This window comes from Bos javanicus, chromosome 12 (assembly GCF_032452875.1).
Source record: "Bos javanicus breed banteng chromosome 12, ARS-OSU_banteng_1.0, whole genome shotgun sequence".
Taxonomy (NCBI): Eukaryota; Metazoa; Chordata; class Mammalia; order Artiodactyla; family Bovidae; genus Bos; species Bos javanicus.
Window position 1 is genome coordinate 40,574,359 of NC_083879.1, and position 16,765 is coordinate 40,591,123.

Genomic DNA, 16,765 nt, shown 5'->3' on the forward strand with positions numbered 1-16,765 from the left:
TAAACACTTTAATTTCTAAAGACTGTCAGGCAGGGTTAATGTGAGAGGGAATTAGTAGTTAATAAGGGGGAATAATAGAAAATGAAACCATTTCCCCTTGCCAGATGTCTGCAATTTTCTGCCTCTTCTTCGTTAGTTTCACAACCAGAGAAGATGTTGTAATAATAGCAATCACAGTTTCTCCAAGAATTATAAATGATTCTGCCCCCTCTAGACTTACTAAAATGATAACAGTGATATGCTATATTCAGTGAATAGTGTTTGGGAATTGGAGAAAGCCAAACTTTATTAGCTGGCCAAGCCCACAGTCTAAGCGTCATGATCAACTCAGCCTTAAGTGACCCTGGGAGGAGAGATTTTGCAACATTTTCTGGGAAACAATTATAAAACAAATAATGTTTACAATTATTAATTTTTAATATTCAGGCTAAATTTTCTTTGGCTTTATTCCTTCCATCTGTTAATACTTATTTGCCTAAATAGTTACCCTAAATAATTGACTTTGTACAAAGCTAACATTTTTAGATTATAACACTTGATAAAATAGGAAGATAATGCTAGTCTCTTTTTCAAATTGAATTGTACCAATAGCTCAATTTTTTCCTAAAATAAAAACATTTCAAAAACATGTCAACTTTCAAAGCACCCAACTCTCCAAAAACTTCTATCTAGAATTTTAGTTTTAAAACTTTAGATGATTATAGTGGACTATATATATATATTCTCTTAGGAATTTTTTGATGTGAAATATTTTTATTAAAGTTCACACACCAAATACCTCAAGCAGTGTTGATTTCCACTTGCTGGACTCCAAACTTACAGACCACCATCAAAAGCCTTTCCCGTCTGATCACCAGAAGAGATTGCTCACAGAAGAAGGTCAGCAGTTTTTGACCTAGTTTTTGGTCTGCAGGAGTTTCCATAAGAAAATAAAATTGGCCATACTTCAATGCCCTCTTCCAAAACTCCTGAATGAGTAGAGAAGATGTGTTGCTTCAGTCTTTAGCATCTTTCTTCATGTCAAAGGAAAAAGAAAACTGATGGAGCATCTCCTAGACATGACTGTTTAAGGAATAACATGTTCAGAAAAAAGAGAATTGTCAAATATGCTACTACCTGCACTATTCCAAACTGAGAAATTAGAACTTTGGTTTGAGGCCACTAAAAGAGAAAATCTTTCTTAAGTTTGTCATTACATTTTGCAGTTAAATTTAGAAATTAATGAGAAACTATGGACAAAATCATGTATGTACTTTGTGGTTCTCCAGCTTTCCCACATTTAGATCGTGATACCAAATAGCCAGGACAATTAATTAGCTACCATACATAAATAGTAACACTTTTAAGTTCAGCATATAAAATCAGAGAAGTAACCCAAAACTGGGCTTTCAAAAGTTTGGTTACTATAGCAACTCCATGTGCATGAAAGAAAATCAAAAGGAATCAAATATAAAGAAGCACATGCAGATCTTTCTCAGCCATGATAAATAAAATGTGGAAGTGAAGACCATAACCTTAAATTAAATTACAGAAATTGCTCATAGTTTCTTTTTGGAATCAATCAATTTTATGATTTTAATATTATATATTATAAAATCTGTTTGTATTCTTTAAAAAGTTGTATTCGGGAAGGTACACTTTATATATCTACCCTTTAGCGATTTTTAAGGGTACAATACTGTTGTACAGGACTGTCTACAGGACTTGCCTCGTGGCTCAGATGGTAAAGAATCTGCCTGCAGTATAGGAGACCCAGGTTTGATTCCGGGGTTTAGGAAGATCCCCTGGATAAGAGAATAGCAATCCACACCAGTATTCTTGCCTGGAGAATTCCATGGACAGAGGAGCCTGGTGGGTTCCATTGGTTCACAAAGAGTTGGACATAACTGAGTGAATTTCACTTTCACTGTTGTTTATATACACAATATTTTAGCTATCTGCTGTAAAACAGTTGTTTATGAATTAGTTCTTAGTGAAGAGGAATCAAGCTACTCTCAAGTATCATTGCATTAAAAATATCTAGAGCCCATATTTAAAATATTTAATGTATATAATATAGTATAGGATCTTGAACAGTGCTTTCAGATGAGATCGTGGGCATTCAGGGTGGTATGGCCGTAGACCAAACACTGCTTTCAGAAGATAGATTAGATACTTTAATTTCATTTGTCAAATAGTTATTAAAATTACCCTTGCTATGTGGTCTAAATTTTCCATCTTAAATTTGCTTCTCTGTCATTATATTCCAACCGTTTAAAATCCAAATGCAGCTTTTCTATAACAACATTAAACTACCTAACTTCTAATCATTGTAACATTTCATTTTCTTTTGTAGGAAGATATTCAGGTAGTAACCATAAATTCTGGTTTTAGTTATTAATATGCTAATATAATAAGATCCAAAAAGGTTCATTTTTAATCCCAATAATTGAAGTTAAACACTGCATAATATTTTTCAAGGATATATCATTGCTTATAATTTCATATTGAGGTGGCCAAAATATGTATATTCAGCCAAAATGTGTACATTCTTTAAATGATAGTGACTTACACATAGTCAATAAAACTATCAATAAACACATCCAGATTTACTAGTGATCTGAAACCAGGACATTACAATAAAGAGAAGCATAATAACAGCCTCCAGGAATTTTAAAGTAAAAGATAAAAGCAGTTCCTGAAGTTTGTGAAGGGAATAAATGACATGATTTTCCCTTACCTCACTGTAAAAATTAATTAGCTGAAAGTTTAAATGAATTCGTTTTCAAAAAGTTATTAATCTACTCAAACATAATTATATGCTTTGATATCTTCTAGTCATTGCCCAAATGCATGTGCATTTGCACATAATGCAATTATAATGTATCTACAAGTTCATTTACTGCTGTTTTATTTTGTCCACAGACATTTTTATTTTTGTTATTTCTATTAAAAACAGATCTATATTTTAAAAAGATATATATTTCAATTAAAATATTTGAAAATATATGTCTAGCATAGAAAAAAAACAAAAAGAAGTATTAAGAAGAGCTAGCATTTGACTCCAGCTATCAAAGCCCCACTAGCCTTCTAGACAGCCCACCCAGCTAGGGCCCCTTTCCCATTTTTGCAAGGCAGAGCCTTTTCTTCCTCTTGGGCCTTTGACCAGATTGTTGTTCAATTATGTTACTCTTATCATCTTGGCCTCAATTTACTCTTAAACTTCTCAGATCTTCTCTGACTGTGCCTTATATATAGGAACTTTTGTCTTGTTCCCCCAACCTAGTCATTTTCTATCTCATTATTCTGTTTTGTGTTCCTACAGCAGTAATCCTAGAAATTGCCTTACAAATAAATTCATTTACCTGCTGACACTACACCCCAGTGAAGGTACCATCAGACAGAGGACCTGATTATCTTACTGACCCCGGCAAGGCAACACCTTGCACAGAGCATTACCAAAGCAAAGGTACTTAATAATGTGATCTGAAAAACAATGTGTGAAGGGGAAAAAAAACTGGAAATAGAACTGCCTTATGATCCAGCAATCCCACTGCTGGGCATACACACTGAGGAAACCAGAAGAGAAAGAGACACGTGTACCCCAATGTTCATTGCAGCACTGTTTATAATAGCCAGGACATGGAAGCAACCTAGATGTCCATCAGCAGATGAATGGCTAAGAAAGCTGTGGTACATATACACAATGGAGTATTACTCAGCCATTAAAAAGAATACATTTGAATCAGTTCTAATGAGGTGGATGAAACTGGAGCCTATTATACAGAGTGAAGTAAGCCAAAGAGTACAGATAACCCTGCATAAGACATGGAATTGAGAACTGATGTGTCTTATGGACTCTGTGGGAGAAGAGGGTGGGAAGATTTGGGAAATGGCATTGAAACATGTGAAATGTCATGTATGAAAAGCAATCCAGGTTCAGTGCACGATGCTGGATGCTTGGGGCTGGTGCGCTGGGAGGAGGGTTCAGGATGGGGAGCACGTGTATACCTGAAATTAAAAAGAATAAAAAAAAAAAAAAATAAAACATAAAAAAAAAAAAAAATAGAAAAGTCTCATACAATCCTATCACTCATAAGTAAACTCTTAATTATTTTAATATTATGCATCTATGTCACTTAATTTTATTCATTAGTGAACTATGATAATGAGTAGAAAGAGTTTGTGTTAAATAGTAAGTTAAAATGTTGTTATACATGAAAAAATATAAATGATTACTCTTAAAAAGCAAAGTCATACCATAGATGTTGTTTTATAACCTGAAATTTTATTCCCCATGGACAGAGAAGCCTGGCGGGCTATAGTCCAAGGGGTCACAAAGAGTTGGACACGACTGAATGACTAAGCACAGCACAGCAATGCATGTGCCATTATATATTTTATAATGTGTGTATGATAAGTTGCTTTAGTCGTGTCCAACTCTTTGCGACCCCATGGACTGTAGCTCACCAGGTTGTCTGTCCATGGGGATTCTCCAGGCAAGAATACTGGAAGGGGTTGCCAGGTGCCTTCTCCAGGGGATCCTTCTGACCCAGGGACTGAGCCTGTCTCTTACATCTCCTGCATTGGCAGGAAGGTTCTCTACCACTAGCTCCACCTGGGAAGCCCATAGCAATAACTAATAATTTATGGATGCTTACTATATTACATTCTGTGTTAAAAACCTTATATTAATTCCCTAAATTATGTTCTTGGTAACTTTGATATTACTCCATTTTATGACCTGTCAAGACTGCCTTTGGATTAAATGACAGAATTAAAATTTAATCCAAGACAAAGAAAACATTTATATTATATCTATCTATCTCTCAATCTATTTATCCATCTTTCCCTTTCAGGAAAAAGTTTATCCTATTATACTGCTATTACCTCTTCATAAGCATACATTCATGAGAATATTTTTGGAAGCTAAATTGATTTTAGATACCTTATCTTTTATTTCTGACAGATGAATTAGTTATTATTTTTTGATACAATTTTATTTCCTTATTGTTGTTGTTTAGTTGTGAAGTTGTGTCTATCTCTTTGTGACCTCATGGACTGTAGCCCACCAGGCTTCTCTCTCCATGGGATTTCCCAGGCAAAAATGCTGTAGTGGGTTTCCACTACAGTAAGAAAATGGCTACCCATTTTCTTCTCCAGGATTTCTTCCTGACCCAGGGATCAAACCCATGTCTACTGCTTGGCAGGAGGATTCTTTACTACTGAGACATTTCATCTCCTCATGAAAATGTCTTCACAAGAATATTTTTGGAACCTAAATTGATTTTGGATACCTTATCTTTTATTTTTTACAAATGCATTTTATTATCTTTTTGATAAAATTTTATTTCTGAGGAAACTTGAATAGGTTTTCAAGATGTATTGGAAACAGAGAACAAATTGCCAACATCCACTGGATCATAAAAAAAGCAAGAGAGTTCCAGAAAAGCATCTATTTTAGCTTCGTTGACTACACCAAAGCCTTTGACTGTGTGGATCACAACAAACTGTGGAAAATTCTTCAAGTGATAGGAATACCAGAGGACCTAACCTGCCTCCTAAGAATTCTGTATACAGGTCAAGAAGCAACAGTTACAACTGGACATGGAACAACAGACTGGTTCCAAATCGGGAAAGGAGTATGTCAAGGCTGTATATTGTCACCCTGCTTATTTAACTTATATGCAGAGTACATCATGCAAAATGCTGGGCTGGATGAAGCACAAACTGGAATCAAGATTTCCAGGAGAAACATCAATAACCTCAGATACACAGATGACAAAACCCTTACGGCAGAAAGCGAAGAATAGCTAAGGAGCCTCTTCATGAAAGTGAAATAGGAAAGTGAAAAAGTTGGCTTAAAACTCAACATTCAGAAAATGAAGATCATGGCATCTGGTCCCATCACTTCATGGCAAATAGATGGGGAAACAATGGAAACAGTAAGAGACTTTTTTTGGTCTCAAAATCACTGCAGATAGTGCCTGCAGCCATGTATTAAAACACGCTTGCTCCTTGGAAGAAAAGCTATGATCAGCCTAAACAGCATATTAAAAAGCAGAGACATCACCAACAAAGGTCCATCTAGTCAAAGCTATAGTTTTCCCAGTAGTCATGTAAGGATGTCAGAGTTGGGCTATAAAGAAAGCTGAGCACCGAAGAATTGATGCTTTTGAACTGTGGTGTTGAAGAAGACTTTTGAGAGTCCCCTGGACTGCAAGGAGATCCAACCAGTCCATCCTAAAGGAAATCAGTCCTGAATATTCATTGGAAGAACTGATGCAGAAGCTGAAATTCCAATACTTTGGCCACCTGATGCAAAGAACTGACTCAATTGAAAATACTCTGATGCTGGGAAAGATTGAAGGCAGGAGGAGAAGGGGACAACAGAGGATGAGATGGTTGGATGGCATCACCGACACAATGAACATGAGTTTGAGTAGGTTCCAGGAGTTGGTGATGGACAGAGAAGCCTGGCGTGCTGCAGTCCATGGGATCACAAAGAGTCAGATATGACTGAGCGACTAAACTGAAATGAATTGGTATTTGCAATTTTCATCTGTGTAATAAATCATATTTGAATGACTGATTTGTTGATTTATTGTTATTAGCCTTTTATGTTTTGTTAATTATAAGCTACTTAACTCTACCCATTTTGCACACTTAATATATTTTTTAAAAATTAATTTTAATTGGAGGATAATTGCTTCATAATGTAGTATTGGTTTCTGCTGCACAGCATGAATCAGCCATAAGTATAAATATAGCCCCTCTGTCTTGAATGTCCTTCCCACCCCATTCCCATCCCATCCCTCTGCTGCTGCTGCTAAGTTGCTTCAGTACTGTCCAACTCTGTGCGACCCCATAGACGGCAGCCCACCTTCTATGGGATTCTCCAGGCAAGAACACTGGAGTGGGTTGCCATTTCCTTCTCCAACGCATGAAAGTGAAACGTGAAAGTGAAGTCGCTCAGTCGTGTCCGACCCTCAGCGACCCCATGGACTGCAGCCTACCAGGCTCCTCCGTCCATGGGATTTTCCAGGCAAGAGTACTGGAGTGGGGTGCCATTGCCTTTTTCTGCCCATCCCTCTAGATTATCACAGAACACCAGGTTAAGCTCCCTGTGTTGTACAGCAACTTCCTGATAGCTATCTATTTTACACACTGGTAATGTATATGTTTCAATGCTATGCTCTCAGTTCATCCCACCGCCTCCTTCCTCTGCTATACCCTCAAGTCCATTATCTATGTCTTCATCTCTATTCTTGTTCCATGTCGGTTCTAGCTGTTGCTTCTTGATCCATATGCAGGTTTAACAGAGACAGAAATGTGATTTGGTATTCTTATCTCTTTAAGGATTTTCCACAGTTTGTTGTGATACACATAGTCTTTAGTGTAGCATAGGCTTTAGTGTAGCAGATGTAGATGAAGTAGAGGTTTTTCAGAAATACCCTTGCTTTCTCTGTGATCTAACAAATATTGGCAGTTTGGTCTCTGGTTCCTCTGTTTTCTAAAACCAGCTTGTACATATGGAAGTTCTCAGTTCACATACTGCTTAAGCCTAGCTTGAAGGATTTTGAACATAATCTTACTAGCATGTGAATTGAGTGTAATTGTACAGTAGTTTGAACATTCTTTGCCATTACCTTTCTTTGGGATTGGAATGAAAACTAACCTTTTCCAGTCCTGTGGCCGCTGCTGAGTTTTCCAAATTTGCTGACATATTGAATGCAGCATTTTAACAGCATCATTTTTTAGGATTTTAAATAACATAATTGATATTTTGTGTTAAATGTACCTACTTATTTGATTAGACTCATAAAGCATGGTCAATAGGAATTTTTAAGAATTTTGAGTTTGTATCATTTTGTTTTTGCTTCATATTCTATACTGGATTATTATAGTAGTAATAAGACAAGTAAAGTTACTTTTCTTGATTAGGATTAAAAAATGTATAATGTTGAAACAAAATGCTCTACAATGAATGGTCAAAGTGTGAAGGTTGCTCAGTCGTGTCTGACTCTTTGTTATCCAATGGACTATACAGTCCATGGAATTCTCCAGGCCAGAATACTGGTGTGGGTAGCCTTTCTCTTCTCCGGGGATCTTCCCAACCCAGTGATCAAAGCCAGGTCTCCCTCATTGCAGGCAGGTTCTTTATGCTGAGCCAGCAGGGAAGCCCATGAATGGTTAAATTTCATGTTTATTTCTTACTGTGTTTCTACATACGAGACCACAACTTTACAATTATTTCTATTATCTGAAAGTTTCATTGATAAACTCACACTGGAAAAGGTATTTGCATGACACTAATAATCACATTAATTTAGAAAACTAATCATTGCAAAGTAAAGGTTCTTAACACAGTCATTAGTGATTAAATTAATTCTGCCTTAAAATAATATCTTTCCTTATTCTATCCTAAAGATATAAATTAATTGTGATTTTTTAATCCTCTGTACAATCTAAGTGTAAAATGTTAGGATTACATTATTTCACTTTAAAAGGGGTCATGTGTGTCATTAGACAACATAATAAAATGGTTAAGAGCAGAGAGAATCTGGGACCAGACCATATAGGTTTTAATCTGCTTCTACTACTTAATAACTGCATCACTCTTAGCAAATTACTTAAACCCTTTGGGACTCTATTCCCCCTTATTTAAAACGAGGAAGATAAGAACTATATTTACTTCATAGTGTGATTGTGAGGATTTAAGTTGTTAACATAAAATACAATTAAGGACAGTACCTGACTTTGGTAAGGAATGTGTCATATAATTCTTTAGTACATAAAGACAAATTTACTGTTTCATAAAGGGAAAAGCCACTCTTCATCAACTTTCACTTAACCATAGAAAAGCTTGTGATGTAGCCTTCTAACTCATTTGCTTCAAGTCAACATCTTTTTCTTTATAAGTGCTGACATTCCCCTGTGGCAGGAAAATCAACATTTTCAGTCACTTGCTTTAAATAATGGACTGAGGCTCAGCTTCATCATCTATCCATTTCTAATTTGCCTTCAACAGCCTTTTAAATATGTGGAAGTTCTAAGACCCACTTTATCTAAATATCAGGATTTTTTTTTCTTTTCTTCATGACCATGTCACAAAATATAGTTATTCTGCTATAATCAAACTTAGAACATATCTGCTGTCTGGAGTTATATTTATAACCCAATTTGTTAGCAAAAATATTGCAATCAATATAGAGAGGAAATATAGATAGGTATGAAATAGTCAGAAACCACACTCCTTCCAATACATTCATGGAAAAAGAAAAAGAGGCAGAACTGTCTTTTGGAGCTTGGGGTCACATCCCTACTATTTCAAGCAGAAAACAAATTGTTTGCTTTACTGCAATAGATAGCAAAAGCTTGTATTAGAAATGACAAATACAATGCCAGGAGAGAAGAAAACATACTGATAAAGGCAACCATGTTGTAGACAACTTCTCTAGAAAATCACTTGTTATCCAAAGCAGGTGGCAATCTGTAATCACATTTATGACAAGTTGTGACAAAACATTTATTCTTTCAGCCTTCTTCTAATGTAAGATATCTGATTTGAAAATGATTTCAATATATAATCTCTCTGCTGAGCCTCAGTATCATATCACCATCTTATATTGCTATAGTTCAAGAACATTGATTCTAAAGGGTGATACAGAATGTTCATAACTATGGGGGAGTAAACAGGGAAGAAAAGGAAATATGGGAGAGAAATAGATCTATACCAAGAATACTAAAAAGGATTTCAGTGACTCTCAAAAGGAGTACTAAAAGAAGAAAAACACACCCCCACACATAAAAGACTACCAATTGTCAATCACTGTTCAAGGTTCATTTAAAATATCTTTCAATCTTTAAACTTTCTTATCTCTGACTTGAATGAGCTCAACTTCCTCTAAATCTCTACAATTCATAAAATGACTTTTAGGGCCCCTTTCATGAATAAGTCTGAATCATTGTAGTATTCCAAAAATGAGCAACACTTCTAGTATTAACAGATGTTAAATAAGTTTGTTGAATAAGTAGTTGTTAATATATGCTTTATCTACTCTTCCACCCCTCACACATTCACAAGTCATTGTAAACTCTTCAAGTGTAGAAACATAATCCTATTTCTACCAGTGACAGTGACAGTCATCAGTGTCATTGAAGAAAATCAGTGATTGTATATGAATGGAAACCACAGGTAATATATTTGTCACATAGATGACTGAACTTGACATGAAAACCAAGAATGCATATATGAGGCAAGAGCTTGCAATAATTGAAAATTCACTTTCTAAGAAATTAAAGCAGTAGCATTCTAAAATCACCAGCTCAAATTATTTATATGTATTTTGCAATGCTCATGATAGTTTATGCTCAGTCACTCAGTTGCGTCTGACTTTTTGTGACCCCATGGACTGTAGCCAGCCAGGTTTCTCTGTCCATGGAATTTTCCAGGAAAGAAAACTTGAGTGGGTTACCATTTCTTACTCCAAGGGATCTTCTCAATCCTGGGATCGAACATACATCACTTGAATTTCCTGCATGGGCAAGCAGGTTCTTTACCAACTGCACCACCTGGGAAGCCCTGCTAAAGGCAGTATTTATACTTAAATGTAACACTTCACTAAGAGAATTAAAAACTAATCCATTGATGCATCTTAGTATCCTACTAGAGAGAAGTCGTCTTCATTTTTTTCTTTTAGGAAAACTCCGGCATAGATTTAACTCAAAATTATTGCTGTTTACACTTCCTTTGGCATATTTTAAATAGAATTTTATAGCAGATTCTGAAGTGTTCATTTTCTAATTATTGTCATGAAAAAACTCCACAATGGGTTAAAAAATTACTTTGTAAGCTAAACAATACTTTAAACTTATTCTGTAGCTACTGGAACTGTCATGTCAATGTTAATTTACATAGAATCTAAGCAAACCTGTGTGACTGAAAAAAAAAAAAACAAAAAACCTAACAAAGTATCTATGTATTTTCTAACAAGATATTTTAACATGACACTTTTTACTATTAAATTAATAAAGTCTTATTTTACTAACCACTTAAAAGATATTGAGTAGCTGAATTAATCATTTAGCCCTCATTTTACTCTTCCATACTTTTTTTTTTCCCAATTAGCTCATTGCTGAAAATCTCACAAGGCTTTCTGTTTCTTTCTCTCATATATATCACTTACTATGTTAAATTTCCTCCTGGAGAAGGAAATGGCAACCCACTCCAGTATTCTTGCCTGGATAATCCCATGGACGGAGGAGCCTGGTAGACTACAGTCCATGGGGTTGCAAAGAGTCAGACACAATTGAGTGACTTCACCATCACATGTCAAATTACGGTGCTGCCAACACACCCTGCTCCCCAAATCTCAGGAACAGAATTGACGTACCCCTGTGCACTTGTAGAGCATTCTGTGTGAATCCTGTTCTTCTTTTACATAGTTTCTTGTATAACGGGTATCTGCTTTACAGGCTGGTATCTTATTCTGAAAGTGAAAGTCACTCAGTCGTGTCAGACACTTCGTGACCACACAGACTATACAGCCCATGGAATTCTCTAGGCCAGAATACTGGAGTGGGTAGCCATACCCTTCTCCAGGAGATCTTCCCAACCCAGGGATCGAACCCTGGTGTCTCGCATTGCAGGCAGATTCTTTACTAGCTGAGCCACAAGGGAAGCCCATCTTATTCTAGATGATACATTATTTCAGATAAAGAACTATTTTATGTTATTCAGAGATACTGAGGCTAAACTCTGTAAAATATAAGATTACTTTCATTTATATTCTTTTGCTAAATAATTTTTGGCTTTTATATTTGAATGTAATACTTCATTAAGAAAGTTTAAAACTTATATGGTTATGTATTCCTATGCCCATCATAAAGTTTTATGAAAACATAACACTGCTGTAGACAACCAATAACTGTTTGCTTGAGAATAGAGATTATGATTATTTACCTAATGTAGGACTGCATTTCCCATTGTTTTTAAAATATATGCTAATAATTACTTTAAAATTGTGTAAACTTAATGGTAAAAGAGTTATTTCTATACTAGATATTAAGAATGACTATTTGGGAAGGATGATAAAAAGTTTAAAGTGAGAAATACTGTTTGATTGGAGAGAGGAAAAGACATTCTATGAGAGGTCCTACCTTAAGAACTAAATTTTTGCAATAAAACATTATAATGTTATAATAAAATAATAATGGGAATGCTTATAGGAATATACTTACTACGAGTAAAAAAATGAGAACCATGGGGATAATTTAAAAGTCACGTGTGATCATGACTTAGAAATACAACCACTCTTTGCCTAGAGCTATCAAAGGGTGATGTCATAAAATCTGACAACTCCTGGCCCATGCAACTTATCTCTCCTATGTTAAATATAGCATACCAAAGCCCATTTACCGTTAGCTGGCTCAATATTATCACTGAGGGATTTTTGTCACTTTTATTTTAACTTTTCCATGTAAATTCTTCTAAAGGGAGTGATTTTTCTTATTAATTATATGCACTTCAACCCCCGAATTATTTAAAAGACAAAAATGAACATAGGATATATAAATTAAGCAAGTCAAGTATATATATATATATATATATATATATATATATATATAGGAAGGCTTGATAGTCCTGCCCGACTCTTTGTGACCCCATGGACCGTAGCCTACGAGAGTCCTCCCTCCATGGGATTCTCCAGGCAAGAGTACTGGAGTGGGTTGTCATTTCTTTCTCCAGGTCATCTTCCCGACCCAGGAATCGAACCTGGGTTTCCCACATTCCAGGCAGACGCTTTAACCTCTGAGCCACCAGGGAAAGTCAAGCATAAATAGCTACAAATCAGGCTCAAATTTTAAGAGGAAGCTAACAGGTGACTTTCTCAGTTTGGGGTGGGTCTTGGGGTTCTATTCCCATGTCAGCAGAAGACTTTGTGGGCACTAGATGGTTATTTCTCATTAAAACCCTTAATCTCATTCATTCATTATGTTTTAAGTTGATATACTTCTTCCTAATGTTTTGCAGAAGTGAAACTGAGAGGCTTGACCCAAAACATTGAACTACCTTTGATCTCATCCAAAATCTCAGGAAGCAGACCTAGTGGAAATTGAAATGGCTGTGATTTATCTTTGGCAGTATGGTTATATCCCTATTTTATTATACATTTCAACCAGACTTTTAATGTTGTGGTACATAGAAACTAGACATCAAAGAGAACATTCCTCAGGATTTCAATCCTGCCTCAGAGACTTGTTAGTTTTATGATCTTGGATATATTATTGCCTGAGGTGACAGAACCTGAGTTTCCTCTTCTACAAAGTGATGATTATAATACCTTCTTACAAACTGGGAAATTGTAGAAGTAAATGAGATAACCTTTATCAAGTCTCTAGTACCATGATAGTCACATCATAAGCCCTCAATAAATAGAACAGTAGAATTGATTTCCCTGAAAGGGTTTACTCTTAGTATCTAATTCTTTGCTACAGGTATTCTCTGACTGCTCTTAAAAATTTAAAAAAAAGTGAGTTTTCAAAACACTAAAGGAGCACAATATAATAGTCAGAGATGAACATTCAAAACTTAAGACCAGCACTTAACTAGACTTTATCACAACCGATGAAACCTTGAACTTCAGCTTCTCATCTGTAGATTAAGGCTAACAGGATTATTATGGAAGCAAGACCTATAAAGTATGTTAATCTGTCTGAAAAAAAAAAAAAAGTTCAGTAAGCATTAGCTTCTCTTCCAATTGCTATAATAGGAGTGTTTCAGGCAATCTTGTTGTCCTTCATCACAAGTGTGTGTCAACTGTGTCTAGAATGATTGCTCTCACTGCCTCCCCTGGCAGATAGGGTGAGTCTTGGAGGCCTGCTTTCCTGCTGAGGGCAGACAGAGCACCAGCATTATTCTTAATGCATCTCTCCGGGCAGCACACATTCATTCATAAGAAATGGAAAATTTGGAATGACTATGCCCTTCGTACAGAATGAGTAGAAAATTCAAATGAGTTCAGTGAACAGACAGTTAAAGTAAACAAGTGAAGCTAAATGGAGAGAATGATGAACAATGGCAATGGACATTTGACCTCAAATGATGGAGAACATTCGAATTTGAGGGGGCCTGCACCACAGTGGCAGGGTGGGGTTCAATTCCAGACAGCTTTTGTGGCCATTCAAGAATTAGGATGGTGTTACTGGTTCACCCAAACATTCAAGGGAAGCTAAAATTCAGGCTCCTCCGTCCATGGGATTTTCCAGGCAAGAGTACTGGAGTGGGGTGCCATTGCCTTCTCCAAATTCTTAAATACTTGCAACTAATTCAGACTTAAAACATGCAGGACCAAATTAAATGTATGAATTATATCAGATCTCAGACAGAAACTCATACCTTTGTAGCCACAAGAAGCTAAAATCTAAAAAGCAATGAGTCACTCAGCTCTCTGAAACTCTGCTGCTTGTGGCTTACAGCTCAGGAAACTCAAAATAATTAAAAAAAAAAACTTTAAGAATAAATCAGAGTGAGAAAATGTAGCCTATTATTACTTTCCACAAACAGACCAAAAAATTAGAGCATGGGGAGGGAGGGTTGAAAGTTATTTATATCAAGACTTTTCCCCACAGTAATCTTCTTGAATGGATAGAATTTGCAACTTATTAAAGAAACATATCTAGTAGCAAGAGTGCCAGGTGGGGAACGATATCACCTGAGAAGTGTAGGTATTTAATCCACCTTTCTGTGAAAAGTGTTAAAGTAGAAAATGTAGGGGTGAATAGTTTAGCTCCTTGAAAGATATATCTTTTAGGATCAGCAAATTATATATATTTTTTCCACCTGCAACCCTGATTCACAATCTAGGGACTCATGACGCATCTGTCAGTAGTTAGCTCCATTTTCACCTCTGCCACCTCACTGCAGGAGTTTCACAAGATGGAAAATTCACTTAGGCTACCTGCTCCAGATAAAAGTCTGGAATGGTGAACTCAAATCCCAGGAGCCTCTGGTACATACTTCAGTTCGACAGAGAAAGATTTTAACTGCACTTAAAAGAAAATGACCCTGGAAAATAGGTTAGCAAGGCAGCAGGAAGCATGTGCCTGGGTATGTTTGAATTTAGAATTCTGAGTACTCTTTATAGGCAGAAAATGCTGTTTTATGCCTCTAGCTATAAGACAAAAATAAAACAGAACCCCACCACCCTCTTATCAAACCATAAACTTCCTCCAAGAGGTTGATCTGTGGAGGAGCATGCATGAATTATTTGTGCCTTAAAAAACATTTTGAACAAAAGCAAAAGCTTTCCAACAATTTAAATGACAGATTTTTCTTGTCAATGAAGCTATCCATTAAAAGAGGTAAAAATTAACAATCCGTATAATTTATAGACTTCAAATTGTATAATTAATGCATTCATGTTATTATTTATTTTTTAGATGGAAGAAAAAGTAACTTTAATATCTCGTAGACCATATGTCTGCATGACAAAATATTGATTAAATTAACAATATTTGCGGGAAGATTAACACACTCTTACACACACACATGCACTCACACACACACCCCTCTATATATACATGCAATTTGTCACTGTGTACTTGTATATAAAATATTGATTTTTAAATATACTACTCATAGCAAATAGGCAGATATGTGAATACATACATATATCCAACATACATGCATAGGGGTACAGTGTAAGGATGGAGGGAATTTTTTGTTTAATTACAATGATCCTATCTATAGAAAGCCTTGCTATGAATGCTGTGCTGTTTTTATTATGGATTCTAAACATTGCTGAATTTAAGCACCCTTGATAATAAATTTATTTTTAAGTGAACCAACAACTAAAGTTACATGTTTTTCAGGTAAGTAGAGGGAGAGTGCTGGGCTTGTGTGGGTCAAATCCTATAGCATTAAATATAAGGCTGATGTGAGCATCCCAGATTTCTTATTTCCTTGTTAAAATGGTCTTTTATTCATTTATTCTGTGTTAATGTCAAATTTAATGAATCACTGTAAACTTGAAAACAAATTATGTATCTTTTATGTTAGGAAAATACTTATTCAACGGGTTAGATCTAAACAAAGCTAAAGGCTTTTTGATAAAGAGACATTTCCACAGACTGAAAGGTTGCAGAAAATTTGCTTTCAACACTTTTGCATGATGTATCGAGATATGGTCAGCAGCCAACATCCTTTGTTATTTGATTCAATACGTCTTTAATGATCCTCTAAACCTGAACAATGTGGTGCTTATGCCTGAGGGATTTATGATATTCTTTAGAGAAACCAGCTTTTTAAATGACTGAAAGTAACTATTACTGTTATAGAAAAGTAACTTTCACAACCCCAGAAATAAAAGGGTATTGGTTGGTTTCTACCTACTACAAACCAAGATTAATTATAAACCAGTTGTGTTGATGTGGTAAACTATCTGAACACTAAAAATACAAACCACCCAAACTATCCACGTGAACACCATATGCAGGGCCTGGAACCAGCAGAAGCTATAAAATGGCAAAAAAGAAGTAGGGCATATGTGTCTGTGTATGTATGTATGTGTGTGTATATATATACCACATATATATATATATCTCACACACACATATATATATATCACACATATATATATATCTCCCAATAAGCATCCTGCATGTATTTATATGTATGCACATATAATGATGGTTGTTTGGGTGATGCCAGCTTCCTACTTCTGTGTCTATTTCCACCTAATTCCTCACTTCACACATTTGTTCAAGATACCACCCATATTAA

The 16,765-nt window shown here is 35.6% G+C and overlaps 1 protein-coding gene and 1 long non-coding RNA gene across 7 annotated transcripts in view; both read right to left on the reverse strand.

Moving 5' to 3' along the window:
• LOC133258455 (uncharacterized) overlaps nt 1–12,548 on the reverse strand; it is a 29,345-nt gene extending 16,797 nt beyond the window's left edge. The window contains exons 1-2 of the long non-coding RNA XR_009740032.1: nt 11,376–12,548; nt 779–968 (exon numbers count right to left, since the gene is read on the reverse strand). This is a non-coding gene — a long non-coding RNA (uncharacterized LOC133258455). The remainder of the gene's footprint in view (nt 1–778; nt 969–11,375) is intronic.
• The window catches only part of PCDH9 (protocadherin 9), a 1,146,030-nt gene that overhangs the window by 1,064,630 nt on the left and 64,635 nt on the right, over nt 1–16,765 (reverse strand). The gene's annotated exons all lie outside the window — the stretch shown is intronic.